Here is a 15,098-nt window from a genome sequence, read left to right on the forward strand (position 1 = left end):
ACACTCAGGCCAGGGACACAGAAAGCCCGGCCATGGTGAGCAGGGCTCAGCACGGACACAAGGACTAAAGGACATATGGGAACTTGAGCTTGTCGCAGCCACCAGGACCTTGGGCCTGAGCAAGGCAGAGATCGTCCCAGAAGATGGGGTGAGAGGGGAGGAAAATCAGTTTCCAGAGAAGGGTCGATGTTGGGCTACAGGTGGTGAGGAACAGCGTGCTGCTCAGAGTCTGCAGTCCTGCCCCTGTGAGCTCTTCATGAACAATGTGTTTGGGTGTGTGTGTGTGTGCGAGCACACGCGTGTGTGGTGTGAGTCTCTCTAAAGCCTCCATTTTCATCAGATCACAACAAAAGAACTTTAGGTTTGCAGATACTTTATTGAAATGAAAATGTATTTGAGGTTTCAACGATTGTCTTGCAGTTTGCAGATCAAAATACAAAAAAAAGAAACGTAAGTTGTGGTTTCTACCAATAGACACTCCGTTGTGATCATTCTCTGTAGTTGTCTGAGCCGAAGGTTTGTGGAAATTTAATAGTCAGCACACCAGCCACTGCTATATATTGTGTCCTGGAAAACAAAACAGAGATATCACCTCCATTCCAATTCCTCATAAGAGGAAACTCTGGAAAACCAAACATTTCTTCTCATTGTTTTCTTGGATTTGTCTACACACATCTGACATTCAAGAAAGATAGCGCTGGAAGTAAAATCAGAATTATCTCATCATTCTATTGTTCAGGATACATTAATTGATAGCTAAGAGGACTGGTATTTCCAGGTCTCTCCAACCGCAGCCCCAGGGGACCCTTTAACAATTTTATCTGCACGTTTCCTGTTCTTTGAAATAATGTATCTAACAAAATTATGCAGTGTTACCAGTTTTCAATATGTCAGCTCACATATGATGACATGTGAAGTTTTAGAATTCCTGTATGATCTTAAATGTTAGAAATACAGGACACAATCTGATACCTCCATCGTATCCTTTCTGGGCCATAAAATATCGGAGATGTGCACTCCGACTGATTTGTGTAATCTAGGTATTGTTTTAAAAATTTTATTAGGGAATATGGGGAACAGTGTGTTCCTCCAGGGCCTATTAGCTCCAACTCATATCCTTTAATCTATTTGTGGAGGGTGCAGCTCAGCTCCAAGTCTAGTCGCCGTTTTCAATCTTTAGTTGCAGGGGGCGCAGCCCACCATCCCATCTGTGATTTGAACCGGCAACTTTGTTGTTGAGAGCTTGTGCTCTCACCAACTGAACTATCCGGCAGCCCCTAATCTAGGTTTTTAAGGAAAATATTCCTATACAGCAGTCGTTCCATTTTTTAAAAAATGCAATTATTTTAAATACACATGACATAAATAATACCATTTTCACCATTTCCAATATACAGTTCAGTAGTGTTAAGAATATCCCCTTTGCAGAGCAACCAGACCACAGGGCGTTTCCATCTCGCTAAAGTGCAATCCACACCCGTTAAACACTCCCAATTTCCTCACCACCCAGCCCTGGAATCCATTACTCTGCCTTCTGTTTCCAAGTCATCGGCTATTCTAGAAAACTGATAGAAGTGGAGTCATGCTCTATGTGTATTTTGTGACTGGCTTTTTTTTTTTTTTTTATCATGTCTTCAAGGTTGTTTCCTGTTGCTCCCTGTTTCAGAATCTTCTTAGTGACGTACACTTATATGTTTGTGCTTTGGCAATACTTCTAAATTGTCTACCCTGGAATGTGTTAATTGTTACATTAGGATACAGAAAAACTCTACATAAAAACGAATCCAATCTATTATGATTAGAAAGATGATCTCATTGTTCAACTACTGATTTTGTTTTAAACAATTCCCTCACCCTGGTGGGTTCATGCCCACCATCTGCACGTGTCATTCATGGGTCTTTAGTTAGTGGCCAGGGATTCAGTCTTTTATACTAACAAATGTCGATTGCTTGAAAGGGCACTTTAGATTGTGTGGATAAAATGTGTGGAATAATCCTTAAAACGAATTTTCTGGACTCTATTAGAAAGTTTAAAATGTTTGACTATTTGATCTACAAACAAGAAAAATTTGTTATTCAGATCACTTGTACAAGTGAAGAAAGGTCTTCTTAAGAATCAGATATTTTCTAAGCTGACTATTCCGGGAGTTTTTGCCCAAGCTTTTTCCCCCTCTAGGTGCTTTTCATTTACACTCACTAAAGATTCCACAAAATAAAGAGACAGAGCAGCACTGAACCTTGGATGGCTTTCTTGGTGTGATAGTGTTATTCACACTCACCAACAGTGAAAGTCGGGGAAATAAAGCATGGTCGACACTTGCTTTAGCATAATTAGTGACAAACATAGAGCCTGATGGCCCTGTCCAGTGGGTTCAAAACACTTAAAGAAGAAATCGAAATTACCACTATCACTTGTAGGCTGTCCACAGTTTTACCATCCTGCTTAAGAAAATATTGCTTCATTTCCTTTAGGGCGTTTTCAGTGGGTTCATCATCTATGAAGTCTTCATAATTCTTGAGGAATTGATCAACGTCCACGTCAGGAGAGATTGTATCATCTATCACTTTCTCAAGGAGCGGGCAGCCAGAACCTGGGATGAAAGCATGCAAAAGTGGGCTCACTTACAGAGGTATGAATTCCTTTATGGGCACAGCTAGGGTGTTTGTCATCTTACATCCCAGGAGAGACGCACATTCAGAAAGACTATGGTCAACGGTCTTGAGTCCTCACATCTAGGAGAGTAAACTCAGGATCTGGGATTTCCTTCAAGCCCTGAAACATTGCCTCCTTGCACCCCCTTCCTGGCTTCCACAGCCCAGAGAAGCCAAACACATGAAAACGAGGACCCTGGAGAAATGAGAGGCGCTGTGCTGGGCTGTGGGGAACAGGAGGTCGTCCACAGGGGCCCTGACAACACCCTGCAAAGCGAAGCCCGCCCTCCGTGTCAGTGCTCACCTGCAAAGCAGCAGAGGGGGAGGGCGATCAGCATGAGGACGGTCAGCAGCTTCATGGCGCAGCAGCGGCTGTGGGCTGGTGAGTGCGGTGTGGCAGCGAGGAAGGGACTCACTTTGGAGCTGAGGGCCCTGAGCTCCTCCTTTTATTCTCCTGGTGGCCACGTAACCCCTCCCCCCAGCGAGAGGAGGAGTCACAGGATGAACCTGGTGGCCACGTAACCCCTCCCCCCAGCGAGGGAAGGAGTCACAGGATGAACCTGGCGCTGGGCCAGGAAAGCACAGCGGGGAAACACCCAGAACCCATTTGGGCTGTGATCTGTTTGTAAAACCCAGGAGACACAGCTTTTAGAACCCAGAACTATTTTGTAAATGCAATAATGGCACATGACGGTAGTCGCAATAAATGCAGACGTGTTTGGTAATAATAGGACAAATTCGATCACAGTGAGCCTTGTGTTTTATTATTAGGGTGGTCTTCATTATGTCCCCATCCTCCTCCTTCTCCTTGTTTTCCTTCCCCTCCTCTTCCTCACGTTGATTCTCTTTTCCTTCTCCATCTTCAAGATACAAAAGGGTTCATATCCTGTTTCTGTCCCTCCTGCTTCACTAACTCCTGGGTGGGTGCAATACCTCATTCCGCCTCTGGGAGGCAGACTTCCCTCTCCCTCAGACAATACTCAGAGGCTGGAATAGGAAAATATTACTGTCTCGCCTACTTTAACATTGTTTTTCACAAAGAATATCTCACTTATTTAAGGGAATTTCATGAATTTAACTATAAATTTAGAACTAAATTTCGTCCGATTTTGGTTAGCTTTTTCCCCGATTTTTTCCCAGTGATTGAAAGGACGTAGTGAGAAGTAGAAAAACTGATGCTTACCGGACGCAGAGCCTGATGGCGGGCTCCTGCAGATGTGGATTTGCGTCTTGGATGCAACATCTAACCACGCGGTGTCCCAGGTGAGTTAAAGTGCTGGTCATTCCGAGTTCCCTTTGCCCAATTTCGAAAGTGGGCATAAGTCATATCATGCCCGGTTTTGTAAGGATGGCAGACACTGTATGTAAAAATCCCATCACAGAACTGAAAACAGGAGCATTAGAATAATGGGAGATTCAAGCCATCCATCCATCCACCCACCGACCCATCCTTCCTGCTGTCCTTCCATCCATTGTTCACGACCGTCACGATTCTCCTATGACTGGGCTGCATGTCACACGTTCTGTTTAGGAACAAGTTAGAGCAGGGCCTGGCCCTTGTGCAGCTTACTTCTCACAGGGGAGGCAACACACACGCCAACAGTTGACTGAGAGATCCAGGGAAACTGATGGTGTGAACAATTTCCTGTAGGGCAGTAAACAACCTGTAGGGAGCCGTCCTGTAAGGAGGCCCAGACAAGCATCGGAGCAGGGACGTTTAAGCTTCGATGGTGAAATCCCGGGGAACCTCTGGGGAAGAGTGTTCTCCAGGGAGGAAACAGCAAGTACAGAGGCCCTGAGAGCACATGGCACGTGGAGAGGAAGACAAGAGAGCAAAGTGTGCCTCTAGGTGTCAAGAGAGGGACAGGACAGCTTCGTAGAATAGAAACGCCACATGGGTTTAAGCAGGAACAACACGAAGGTAACAGGAACAAGAGAAACCAATTTGGCTGAGGTTCAAGAAAAAGAAATGGGAGAGAGAGCTGAGAGATTTGTCATTGTTGCCTTATACCTGCCAATCCATTTGTTCCTCCGCGCTCTTCCCAGGATTTCACAAGGGAGTGCCTCAGCAAACTGAGGCCCGATGGAGAGATATCGTAGAAGCTTCCTTGAGCGGATGTCTCAGCAAACTGAGACCTGATGGAATAATATCGGTCCCTCCCCTTCAGTGGATCCCCTGGGATTGTGCGTGTGTGTGAAGGCAAAGTACAAGCCGGAGCACAATGGGGACTTTCAGAAAGACAGCCAGCAGGCCACGTAACACACAGATCCTGAGGTTAACAATCTTTACCTCCTTAGAAGTTAACCAATAAAAGCTATGCATTGACCCGATTCGGGGCTCAGTCCTTGATGCTTGAGTCCCTTGTCCCCGTTTGCTCTCCATTCCTGGTTACTGTCTTTCTTAACCCTGCGCTGCCCTTCTCGCTTCCCACAGCGCTTGTCATGCAGGACGCGACTTCTCAGTAATTAATTCCTGTGAACACAGTATTTTCCATCTGGATTATTTGGGACTCATTTCTTTCCGTCATTCACCTGGATCTTAAGTTGCCAAGGACAATACTGATTTAGGAAGAAGCTAGAAATAGAGAAGGTTATATTCTTATGGGTGTCCCATCACCAGGTGACCGTTGATAGCCATCTTCGTTCCAAAGGCAAGTGAAGGACATTAGTAATGAAACAGATGACTGTCTCCTTGGTCGGGATTTAATGAGGACTCTGCCTGGTGCCTCAATCATTACGGACCAGCCCTGTCACCTGCTGACACACTGGGCCATTCACAGCCTCTTATTCAAGAAACAAAATCCCACCTCATGTCCATGAGCCCACAGTAAAGTGTGTGTCTCTTTACCTCCATGTTTTCTGCAAAGCACATGAGGACCATTCTCAGGTGAATCAGATACAATAACTCTGCTCGCAAAGGCTCATGTCAAAGCATCGTTTACAAAAGCAAATGGAAGAAACCAAAAGGTGAGAATGCCTGTATTGCTGGGCTGATTTTTTCCTCCTCCCAGAGGCACTTTGACTCAGGTCCCCAAATTCAGTTCAGAAACCAGAGCAGTGAAGTAGCCTTTGGTGTCAGTGTGTGTGACATTTCTTGATCACCCCCTGTGACAAGCCAGATAACAGAGATTTGGACGAGGAGGTGAATTCTTCACAGATTTTACCTTGAACACCCTTGTCTCGGGTAGAGATAAATGTGAGGTAGGAGAGGATTACTTTTGGCCTGTCCTCTGGTTCAAGCAAGACATGAGATAAACTCACACTGATATTTCGCTTGTTTGAGGCCTTGCCACCCTTAATACAAGGGGTAACGATCAATGAGAGTCATTTTTTCTCAGTGATTTCTGCATTGGCACAAAACCTATAGAAGAATTCTGAACGTACGATCCTTGAGTTTTTATTAATTGAGTTTTAGTTGTATACAAGAGTCCCACAGTATTTGGGGACAAAACACCCTACATTTCTTCTGTTTCACTCATTCTGTAAAACTGGTTCTGCCCTGCGCTCCTGGGTGTTGGCACATTAACCTCATGCATGTGCTTTGGACGTGAACCTCTTCTTCCTTAAGATCAGGCCAAAGCCCACATATTGGGCAGGGAGGTGCTTTCCCCAGCCAGAGACTTCAGGAAAGGCCGAGGTCTTGGGGACATCTTGATGCCATAGGCCAACATCTTGGGGACATCTTGATGTCCATTGTTCACGGTATCCAGGCCATTCCAAGCACAGGCATCTCCCATGCCTGGGGCCACACTGGTGTGGAGATTTCACAGCTGTGTCCCTTTGCACAATTGCAATCGTCCTATGGATGTCGTGAGGCCTGAATGAGTTACAGTGAGGAATCCTCAGAACAGGGCTGAGCACAGAGTAGGTGCTCCGAACACGTCAGCTCCAGCCAGTGATTTATAACCTGAGAAAGGTGTTCTGATAAACCTTGAAGGACTTCTGGGACCATATAGACCACTGAAAACTCTGCTTCTACTTCACAGTCTCTAAGGCCTAGAGATACCACATTCAGACGTGAAGTAATAGGCCTAATATAGGAAACAAAGCACATTTTTGATCCATGCTTCCTGGATTCTTTTTCTGACCCCTTCCCGAAAGAGTCTTATTGAGATAATTACATATAACTTATCTCTCGAAATATTCTCTGTACTGTTGGCCTATTAATCTTCCCAATACCCACCTCCACCATGTGTATTTGTTTTCCACATTGAGTAAAACATGAATGAGAAACAGTGGTACAGCACTTCTGCGATGAAAGAAAATGGTAATCGCCTCTTTTAATCTTCACAGAAACCCAATGAGTAAGGTGATGATGACATTTATTCACCAAACAGGGGCACTTTGGAAAGTGAAAGAGGTCACTACATGGACGGAATGCCAGGACAGCAGCATGAACTGGGTTTCTCCTGAGCAAAGTGAGATGTGTGGTCACCCTCCCCATGAGGTGAGCATCTCATTTCTCCCCAACTACAGGCAATGGGACAAGAGAGGTCAAGTAACTTGACCAAGGGCACACAGCTAGGGGGTGGCAGAGCCAGTAAGGGGCCAGGTTTTCTGGCTCGAGAGGCCCTCTCGACACTATCAGCCTCCTCAGCCTGACCCTTGTGGACCTTCACTGTATGGTTCACATGGATCCTGTGACCTTGACCTGCACAACTGCCCTGTGTGAACTCCAGGTTGATTTCTGTGCAGGCCGCACTGTTTTCAGCTCAAGGCATTTGCTTCCTGATAAGCCCCTGCTCCACTGTCCTTGCCTCAGTCCCCCTGGGTTGACCTCCTTATGCATTCCTGACACCACATCAAAGACAGCCCGCTTCTTATGTCCTTTCCTGGCCCTGAATCTCTGGGGATCTCCTTCCCAACACCCCATAGCTCTCCGTGTGCACCTCTCTCCTGGCAACCAGGCCCAGGCCCCTGGCTCTTTCCACGTATTGTGGTCCTGGAGGGCGTGACCTGTGCCCTCTGGTCTTTGTGTGACAATAGTGATAGAAGGTGCTTAACTAATGATCGTGTAACTGCTTATCAGGATGGATTGTGAGTTATTACATGTTTTATTCTTGGGTCTATTCAGACAGAGAATGCCATTTGAAATTGAATGTCTAATGAAGGCAATGCTCAAACACAACATGAAGCCTAACCCAGGCCTCAGGGTGACATCCTGGTGGTAACACCATGTTCTTTATGTTCCTGGAGAGGACTTCGGAGTCACCACAAGGAGGACGCAGGTGACGACAGGAGGAAGTTGGAACCCTTTCATCCTGGTACTGGGCCACCTCAGTCTTTCTGTTCCTGAGAAGTAAACATTAACTTGATCTAATTTAACCCGTATCCTTCTAATGACTTGGTTCAGGAGCCGGATTTGGAGGCCGAGCCTGGATCAGGAGTCTCCTCCAGCTAATTCTCCATTGTTTCTTCACCAAAACCCTGAACTTTACACGTCTTACATTTTTACTAAATGTGAGGTTAAATATTTAATGTCTAACGCATGGGACACCTCACATGGTTTGTTAGGTGTCTAGTCAGGTACTATTTCACCTCTACTTTCTGTCCACATGTTTGAACTAACCATTGGCTTCCAGAATGTGAACTTCTGGCCCCCAGGACCATTACAAGTGGCATATGGGGAAACTCATATAAATGATTTCCAGTGCTAGGACCATGATTCTCGCCTGCAGCTTTTTCTTGCAGGTTCTTTCTGAAAGGAACAATCTGTTTTCTTTTTTCAAGCCGATGTCCAAAACGTCACAAAAATGTGTCTTGATGTAGGAATGAGTGGGCTATTCATTTCCTGTTCTTCACTCTGGGAAATGCTCTAGCTGTTTTCTTCGGTGCCTGTCTCCCCACCACGGTGTCTCTTATTCTAGAAGCCTAGTCGTTGGACATCCTACATGGAAGCTTTAGCGTCCTTCTCTTTCTCTCTCGTGTGTGTTCTCTGTCCTGTCCGGTTTGGAGAAACCCCTTTTGTTACATGTGTTATTTGTCTTCCACTCCTGTGCTATCCTTCCCAGCTGCAATGCTTTTAATTTTTCCATAGGTGCTTGTACTTTGAATGTTTATTAATCATGAAGAGAGTAACAGATTCCCGTAATCTGAGCTTTCTGAAGACCCATGAAGGTGTCCCACCTGCGAACGAGACTGGCCCAGAGAACCTAGACCAGTCCCAAAAGAGTATGAGTCTATTTAGAACTTTCCTGTCTTCTTATCTCTCCCCATATTTAACCCCTAATCTGTCAGAAACCATGGTTAGCAGATGGGAGAGAAAAAGGGAAGTAAGGAGACAGGGGAAGGAGAAGTCTTAATTGTGACCAATGTGAAGTTTTGATTCTTATACAGACCTGGGTATACTAATTTCTAAAGGCAGACATTGAACTTCAAATCAGAGGGAGAGCCATTGAAAGTTGGCTTTAATTAAGCTTATGACAATCCGAGCTTTGAATCATATCACTGTATATGAATACAGTTCTGTGTGCAGTCAGCTAGCACTGAAGCATGAGGATAAAGACACTTCAAATGTGTTACTCTTCAAAGTTTTATCTAAGTGAGCTTTTGCTCAGCAGGTGTGTCATGCAGGGTCTCTAGTCCCACTCCCCACATAAGAACACAGGAAATGGTGAGGCCAAAAAAGAACACCAACAGAGCCATATACAGGGAAGTCATACCGCTATATTCTCGATGGCGGCTTGGTTGGAGTCAAAGGTAGAAGGAGCCACACGATCCGCAATCTGCCGTCTACTTCTCTGCCAACCAAGCAACCAACGTAGCCATGGCAGTTATATCAGCAGCCCAGGAAGTACAGAGTTCCAACCAAGATGAACCTAAACAGGCCCACACCATTTTAACATGATAGTTAAAATGGCAAAGGTTAAAGACAAAAAGAATACTAAAAGTAGCAAGAGAAAGACAGTGGGTTACACACAAGGGAAATCCTATAAGACTATCAAATGAGTTTTCTAGAGAAAGTTTGCAGTCCAGAAGGGAGTGGCAGGAGGTATTCAAAGTGATGAATTTCAAAGGCCAACAACCCAGATTGCTTTATTCAGCAAGGCTATCATTTAATATTGAAGGAGAGATAAAGAGTTTCCCAGGAAAGAATAAGGTAAAGGAATTCAATACCACGGAGACAGCAATGCAAGAAATGTAAAAAGGGCTTCTGTAAACAGAAGAAAGATGAAAACAATCTACCTAATGAAGACCAGAAATACAAATAACAAAATTGCAAAACTATGTACCTATCAACCATCACTTTAAATGAAAATGGATTAAATACTGCAATCAAAAGACATAGGTTTGCTAGCGGAGAAGAACAGAAGACCCTTGCATATTTTGTGTACAAGAGACTCACCTTAGATCAAACAATACACACAGGGTGAAAGTGAATGGTTGGAGTAAGATATTTCATGCAAACGGAAATTAGAAAAAAGCTGCAGTACCTATACTTATATCTGACAAAATAGGCTTTATTTATTTATTTATTTTTTTGTTAACATTTTAAAAAATATGTTTCAGGTGTCTAACAAAATAGACTTTAAAATGAAAAATATATTAAAAGACGAAGATGGACACTGCATAATAATAAAGGGATCAATCCAACAAGAAGACATTACCCTAATAAACATCTATGCACCCAACATAGGAGCACCTAAATATACAAAACATATTGACTGACATAAATACAGAGATATACAATAACACTATCATAGCAGGGAACTTCAACACACCTCTAACAACAAGGAACAGGTTATTCAGACAGAAAATCATTATGGAAACGGTGGTCTTAAATGACACTTTGGACCTGTTGGATATATTTGATGTTTTTGAGCCTTTCACCACAAAGCTACAGAATACATATTCTTTGTAGTGCACATGGAACATTTTCCATGACAGATCACATGTTAGGTGACAAAACAAGTCTCAATAAATTTAAGAAAATTAAAATCATATCAAGTTTCTTCTCTGACCAAAGTGCTATGAAATTAGAAATCAATTACAAGAAAGAAACTGGAAGACACACAAATACACGGAAGCTGAATAACATGTTACTAAATAATGAATGGGTCAACAATGAGAGCAAAGAAGAAATCAAAAGATATCTCAAGAAAAATGGAAAAGAAAGCACAATGACCAAATATCTGTGGGATGCAGTGAAAGCAGTCCTAAGAGGGAAATTCGTAGCAATGCAGGCCTACCTAAAGAAACAAGAGAAATCTCAAATCAACAGTTTATCCTTACACTTAAGGGATCTGCAAAAAGAACAGAAAATAATCCCAAAGAGAATGGAACGAGATAATACAGATCAGAGCGCAAATAAATAAAATAAAGCGCCACCCCCCCAAAATGCAAAAGATCAAAGAAACCAAGAGCTGGTTTTTTGAGAAGATAAACAAAATCAGCTAATCTTCAGCCAGACTCATCCAAAAAAAGAGAGAGAGGACCCAAATTAATAAAATCAGAAATGAAAGAGGAGACGTGACAACAGACACCACAGAAATACAAAAAAATTTAAGAAATTACTATGAGCAACTATATGCCAACCAATTAGACAACCTGGAGACATGGACAATTTTCTAGAAGCATACAACCTTCCAAGGCTAACTCAAGAAGAAACAGAAAACCTGAATAGACTGATTACTACCAGGGAAATTGAATCGGTAAGCAACAAGCTCCCAACAAAAAGATCTGGACCAGATGGCTTTACAGGTGAATTGTACAAAACATTCAAAAGAGAATTATCACCCATTCTCCTCAAACTATTCCAAAAAATCCAGAAGGAGGAAGTCTCCCAAACTCTTTTTACGAGGCCATTATCACCCTGATCCCCAATCACACAAAGACATTGCAAAAAAAAAAAAAGAAAAGAAAAAAACACCTAGAGGCCAATATCCCTAATAAACATAGATCCAAAAATTCTCAACAAAACATTAGCAAACAGAATTCAGCAATACATTAAAAAGATCCTACACCACGATCAAGTGGGATTCATTCCTGGTGTGCAAGGTTGGTTCAATATCCACAAATCAATTAATGTGATACACCACATTAAAAAAATAAAAATAAAAATCATATGATCATATCAATAGATGCACAAAAAGCATTTGACGAAATCCAGCAGCCATTTATGATAAAAACTCTTAAGAAAGTGGGAATAGAGGGACCATATCTCAACATAAAAAAGGCCATATATGATAAACCACAGCTAACATCATACTCAATGGGGAAATCTGAAACCATTTCCCTTAAGATAAGGAACAAAGCAAGGTTACCCACTTTCTCCACTTCTATTCAACATAGTTCTGGAAGTTCTAGCCACAGCAATTAGACAAGAAAAAGAAATAAAAGGCATCCAAATCAGTAAGGAGGAAGTAAAATTGTCACTATATGCAGATGATATGATACTATATAGAGAGAACCCCCAAAGACTTCACCATAAAACTATTAGAACTGTTAAATGAATTTAGTAAAGTAGCAGGATACAAAATTAATATTCAGAAATCATTTGCATTTGTGTATACCAATAATAAACTATCAGAAGGAGAAATTAAGAAAACAGTCCCATTTACAATTGCTTCAAACACTATAAAATACTTAGGAATAAATTTAACCAAAGAAGTAAAAGACCTGTACTCAGGAAATTATAAGACACTGAATAGAGAAAGTAAAGAAGATACAAATAGATGGAAACACATATCATGCTCATGGATAGGAATAATTAATATAGTTAAAATGTCCACATTGCCTAAGGCAATATACATATCAATGCAATTCCTATCAAACTACCAATGATGTTTTTCACAGAAATAGAACATATAATCCTAAAATTTATATGGGACCATAAAAGACCCCGGATAGCCTTGGCAATCTTGACAAATAAGAACAAAGTGGGAGGTATAATGATACCTGACATCAAATTATACTACAAGGCTACACTAATCAAAACAGCATGGTACTCGCATAAAAACAGACACATGGTGCAATGGAACAGAATAGAGAGCCCAGAAATAAATCCACGCCTATATGGTCATTTAATCTACGACAATGGAAGCAAGAATTTATGGTGGGGAAAAGACAGTCTATTTAATAAATAGTGCTAGGAAACCTGGACAGACACATGCAAAAAAATGAAACTGGACACCTCCTTACACTGTATAGAAAAATAAATTCAAAATGGCTTAAAGACTGAAATGTAAGATCTGAAACCATAAAATTCCTAGAAGAAAATATAGGAAGAAACTTTACAGACACTACCTAGAGTAAGATTTTTACTGATATATCCCCTCGCGCAAGGGAAGTAAGAGAAAAAATAAACATGTGGGATTACATCAAACTAACAATTTTTGTCCCAGCAATGGTAACCATCAATAAAACAAAAAGGGATCCTACTGAATGGGAAAACATATTTGCCAATGATATATCTGATAAGGGGTTAATATCACAAATTTATAAAAAACTCACTCAACTCAACTCCAAAAGAACAAACAACCCAATTAAAAAATGGGCAGAGGACAGGAAGAGACATTTTTCTATAAAGGACATACGGACGGCAAACAGACATACGGAAAAATGCTCAACCTCACTAACCATCAGAGAAATGCAAATAAAAACCACAATGAGATACCACCTCACCCCAGTCAAAATGGCTATCATCAATAAATCAACAAACAACAAGTGTTGGAGTGGATGTGGAGAAAAGGGAACCCTTGTGCACTGCTGGTGGGATTGAAGATTGGTGCAGCCACTATGGAAAACAGTATGGAGGTATCTCAAAAACTGGAAATGGAACTACGTCATGACTCAGGAATTCCACTCTTTGGTGTCTATCTGGAGAAATCCAAAACTCTAATTCAAAAAAATTCGTTCACCCCTAATGTTTATTGCAGCACTACACACCATAATCAAAACATGGAAACAACCGAAATGCCCATCGGTGGACGACTGCATTAAGAAACTGTGGTACATTTGTACAAGGGAGTATTACACAGCCATAAAGAAAAACGAAATCTCACAATTTGCAATGATATGGATGGACCTAGAGAACATTATGCTAAGAGAAATAAGTCAGACAGAGAAAGAGAAATACAATATGATCTCACTTATGTGTGAAATCTAAAGAACAGAATAAATGAACAAACTAATCAGCAACAGTCTCAAAGACATAGAGGAAAAACTGAGGGGTACTAGATGGGGGTGGGGGTGTGTGGGGATGAAGGGTAAGGTGACAAGATTAGAAAGCACAATCGGTAACCACAAGATTGCCACGAGAATACGAAAGACAGTTTGGGGAACATACTCAATGGTGTTGTAAAGATTTTGTAGGGTTTCCTGTGGACACTGGTCTTATTAGGGAGACCACTTCATGGATGGTGTAGGTACCTGACCACTGCAATGTACACCTGAAGCTGAAGCTGAATAATAATGAACGTCAACTGTAATTTAATATATATGTATATATTCACAGGAAGTGGATATGTGAACAATCTTGTTCCCCTCTTCACTTCAGTGGTGGCCTCCACAGTCGCTGGGTGTCTGCACCCTTAGGAGGCAGAGGTGAGGAAATGGGGACTGCATGGCTTCCACGCACAGAGATACCCATATATTTGTCCCCGAGTGAGGCCTGGAAGGACTTGCCTTTGAAATCTTCCCAGCTGATTGTAACACAGAACCAGGAATGAGGAGCAGTGGGTGGACAATTCTTCATCCCTAAGTGCAATGGTGGGAACAGTCTTTCACCTTCCAGAGAACTAGTAAGGACAGAGGGAAGCAAAGGAAACAAAACCTGTAAATCTTCCAGGATAATGTCCACCCATAGGGGTGCTCAATACATGTACTCTTAAGTATTTTAAAAATAATAATAATAACTGTTCTTTTATGTTATTAATGTATACTTTATGTTCTGAAAACAACTCTGTTTTATGAGTCTTATATCCCAGAAAGATAAAGTGCTAACACAGGAATGATGACCTGGCTGTGTGCACGTGTGTCCATGTGCAGGCCTGTGCACGTCTCTGGGTGTGTCTGTGTGTAACAGTGTGTATCTGTGTGTCTGCCATTAGGTGTAAACATACGTCTGTGTATAAAGGTTTATTTTAGGGTATGAGAGTCAGGGAGGGCTTCACAGAGGACGAGACGTGAAAGGGACCTTACAGATGAGGCTGTCAGCTGTCCTGTGCAGGGAAGGTTACAGAGGCAAAGGGAGCACCACACATCCTGGTGCACTGGTGTGACCCACATAACACGTGAGTGAGTGGCACACAGACAACTATGGCTGAGCACAGAATCCTGGAGAGCAGGGAGAAGAGGTCGGAGGGATGCCAGGGACGGGTCGTGCCAGGCCTTGTGTGTGACACCAATGGTGGGCCTGGTCCTCCCAGCGATTCCAGTCTGGGTCTCCGGGGGTTGCAGGAGCTCCGTGTGTGCACCATGCATAGTATTCAAACTGAACGTGCAAT

The 15,098-nt window shown here is 42.5% G+C and overlaps 1 long non-coding RNA gene across 1 annotated transcript; it reads right to left on the reverse strand.

The window, feature by feature from the left end:
* Nucleotides 1-382: 382 nt before the first annotated feature.
* LOC141572469 (uncharacterized) lies at nucleotides 383-3,164 on the reverse strand. Its single transcript, XR_012497817.1, has 3 exons — nucleotides 2,957-3,164; nucleotides 2,404-2,591; nucleotides 383-567 (listed from the first exon to the last, which is right to left on the reverse strand). It is a non-coding gene; the product is annotated as an uncharacterized LOC141572469 (long non-coding RNA).
* Between the last annotated feature and the right edge of the window lie 11,934 nt (nucleotides 3,165-15,098).

Source organism: Rhinolophus sinicus, linkage group LG06, assembly GCF_036562045.2.
Source record: "Rhinolophus sinicus isolate RSC01 linkage group LG06, ASM3656204v1, whole genome shotgun sequence".
Classification (NCBI taxonomy): Eukaryota; Metazoa; Chordata; class Mammalia; order Chiroptera; family Rhinolophidae; genus Rhinolophus; species Rhinolophus sinicus.